Source organism: Lactuca virosa, chromosome 7 (assembly GCF_052849685.1).
Source record: "Lactuca virosa cultivar CGN04683 chromosome 7, Lactuca_virosa_CGN04683_v6, whole genome shotgun sequence".
Lineage (NCBI taxonomy): Eukaryota > Viridiplantae > Streptophyta > Magnoliopsida > Asterales > Asteraceae > Lactuca > Lactuca virosa.
In genome coordinates, this window is record NC_136432.1 from 130,017,269 (window position 1) to 130,020,474 (window position 3,206).

General features: G+C 32.4%; 2 long non-coding RNA genes across 4 annotated transcripts; both read left to right on the forward strand.

Moving 5' to 3' along the window:
* Window positions 1–398: 398 nt before the first annotated feature.
* LOC145123734 (uncharacterized) lies at window positions 399–1,178 on the forward strand. 2 transcript variants are annotated; one of them, XR_013715276.1, is made up of 4 exons: window positions 399–481; window positions 559–676; window positions 754–972; window positions 1,068–1,178. It is a non-coding gene; the product is annotated as an uncharacterized LOC145123734 (long non-coding RNA). The 2 variants fall into 2 exon arrangements; XR_013715275.1 differs by having other exon boundaries at window positions 559–672.
* Window positions 1,179–1,244: 66 nt separating this feature from the next.
* LOC145126319 (uncharacterized) lies at window positions 1,245–2,478 on the forward strand. 2 transcript variants are annotated; one of them, XR_013716404.1, is made up of 5 exons: window positions 1,245–1,332; window positions 1,432–1,543; window positions 1,662–1,719; window positions 1,976–2,090; window positions 2,181–2,478. It is a non-coding gene; the product is annotated as an uncharacterized LOC145126319 (long non-coding RNA). The 2 variants fall into 2 exon arrangements; XR_013716403.1 differs by having other exon boundaries at window positions 1,432–1,538.
* The last annotated feature ends 728 nt before the right edge of the window (window positions 2,479–3,206 follow it).

The following is a 3,206-nucleotide window of genomic DNA, read 5'->3' on the forward strand; positions in this document are numbered from 1 at the left end:
GTGTAGATTATGCATATGGGTTACCAATCTAATGTTTTGTTTAAACCATCAATGTCGGGGTTAGTGTTGAAAATCTTAATCTTACTTTTCAACATATAAAATATCTTTATCTTTTTGGAGATGTTGATGAGCAATGACGAAACTGCTCTTTTATAAATCTCATTTTAGCAAAACGTGTCAAATAGCAATGTACCATATGAAATGAGAAACTGTAAATTTTTAACTGTAGCTCAATAAGAAGATCATGACTTCCGCTCTTTATGCAAACAAGAATAACACATAAAGATGCTTACTTTATAACAAAAGAAAGCTAAAAGTATAAGGAACGTAAAGACAAATGGTTGATATTCATAATTTTTTGTTGATTATAAATAAATGTTGATATGAACATATACTTAGGCCAGACGAACGACACCTTGAGAACGGTGAATATGACATGCCAAATTCAGTAAAGCTCCGTCTTGAGACCAAACAGAGAATGGTATGCTTTCTTAACCTTAACCTTTGGTTACCGGTTTTTGACATTAAATTATTATTATTTAATTTAATATTTTGTAGTCACGAAAACTACAAGAAAATGGATGAAAACCGCAATGGTTTTAAACGAGGGTGAAGACGGGACGTCAGAAACCTCATATTAATCTAATTAGATCTTGTACAGATGGAGATCAGGTTGGTAACTTTTTAACTTTTTCATTATTAGTATTTTTTGGTGCACCAGTTGTTGATTAGTTTTATTGTTTTTTTGGGCAGAGTTGATGTTGTTAAGGTTTATTTCACTACTATTGTGAATTGTCTGTTTGTCAAGATAGGATTGTTAACATCTGTGTGAACAAGATGACCATGGAACACTTTCTTCCTTGCCCGTTGAAAGCAAAAGAAAAGATGATTGATCCCAAGTAAAAAAACTCATCTACTATTCGCCAATTGCTCGGAGATAAAGAAACTTCAGTAGGTTATTGTGCTGACAGGGTAATCAAATCAATCTAGCTTTTGTACAATAATGAAAAACTTGATTTATCCAATAAATAGTACAAATATTCACACTATTCATTCTCCAAGTACAGAATAAGGTGCCATTGTTATCACGCAAGGTCCTGCATCATCTACACATCTTTATTTTCATAGTAGCAGTTATACATGTGACATTTTCTGTTCTCACTGTTGTATTTGGAAGGTTTCAGGTTAGTAAATTTTATGATCTCCTGGAAACCGTTTTCTTTCACTTGATTGATTAGTGTATGTTTTTTTAATAACATATTAATATATAGATACGCCAATGGAGGCAGTGGGAAACATCTATCAGAGAAGAAAATCTCAACACTACACAAGGTGATTAAAGTTATATCGATCACAATATAGCTACTATCGATTTCATGATCTCTCTAATTTTTATACTTCCATTTCATTTTATGGATATCAAATCTGAAGAATTTCATGCAGTTCAAGAACCGACAATCACAAATGTTAGAAATCATGATTTCATCAGGAACCGGTTCTTGGGTTTTGGCAAACGTTCAGCTCTTTTAGGTTGGCTGGTAAGGTATTATCATATTGTTTCAGCTTCACCATTAATTAATTATCTTTTTCCCCCAATTTAATTTGTTCTTCAAATCTTTATTAATTATGTTATCCTAATTAATTAATGATCAAATTTGAAGCATTCTTTCTTCAAGCAATTCTATGGATCAGTGACGAGAAGCACAAAATCTAGTGAAGGTATCTTTTATAATTTCATAATTCAATCCACCATTAAATTCTTTTTTAAATAACGCGGTTTTTTTTTAAATTTATTTAGATATAGTTGGCGAATTTGAGACTAAAAGGATTTGGGACAGATGTAGTTATTACTGCATAAAGTATATCTTCTTCTTTAAAATTGAAACATTATGTTGAAGACAATGGAAGTGGTACTTGGTTATTTTCAAAATCGTATGTTTTTATAATCTCTTAATTTTATCATCTGTTTATTCAGGTGGTTTTTATCTTCTTTGAAGTATTGGTAGGGTCAACAAGAGAAAAGAACAAAAGTAGCAACACTCTAAATGCATTACCTAATGCTCTATTGGATGGTAATTCAGTTTTATGAGGTAAAAAAAGTTTGTTGTTTTGTTCGTTATGTTATCAAGCGTAGAAATTATGTTCTTATCATGTTTTTTTTGAACAATTATGAATCACAGTTGTCTGCACTCTGTTTGTAAGAAATTTGGAGAACAAAACACGGAGAAGGACCTATTCGACTTATGAAGACATTTCTACAAATTCAAGATGACATTTGGGGAACAGAACATAGAGAATGAGGTTCACAAAATGCTATCTTAGTCTAAGGGCAAAATGGTCATTACTCCAGAAAAAAAAAAACTTCTTTTCTTTTAATCAGCTAAACTTGATTGTATTTTTTATCCGATTGAGGGGAATGACTTTACACTAATTTTAAAGAAATTGTTGTAGCTTCGTTAGTTATAGTAATCGACAACCGGTAAGTTTCTCGCTATAACTTTATTAAAACACAAATTGGTGCACGGTTACTTATTTCCCATTTACCATTGTTGCTGGAATGCTTCTCTTTCCAGGAACAAGTGTGTAGGTTCCATCTCCGATTTCTACTACAGTTTCAAATAACAAAAGAAAACAACGTACACAGCGCCAACGACACATCTAATTCCATCTAGTTAGTTTGAAATTAGGCCACAAAGGCCCAATCACATGTAAAAGGGTAATTTAGGCCCAATAGGCATGTAAATGGGCCACAAAAGCCCAATAAACATGTAATCCATAACTTAGGCCCAAATTAACATGTAAGTGGGTCGCACAACCCAATAAGCATGTCATGGAAAACATTGGGCTCAATACACACTTAATTGGGCCCTTAGGGCACAATGGCCAAGAAATGTGAATATTAGGCCCAATAAATAGTTATCGACGTATTTCGTTCGTTTGTTTTGTTCCGTTGTTTGTTTTAGCTCAAGGTTTACTAGATGGATGATAAGAAGCTTTCTTTAATAAAAATGACATTTTTGGCCAATAAACCTCCAATTTTTAATCAAGGCCCAAAGTTTTGTAAAAATGACACTTTAGTCCATAATTTATAAAAATTTGTAATCTTGTCCCAAATGTTTGGAATTTCACGGATTTAGCCCAAAAGTTATATTTTCACATTTAGAACCCTGTTTTACAGAAAAGTACATTTTCAACCCCTTGTTTGT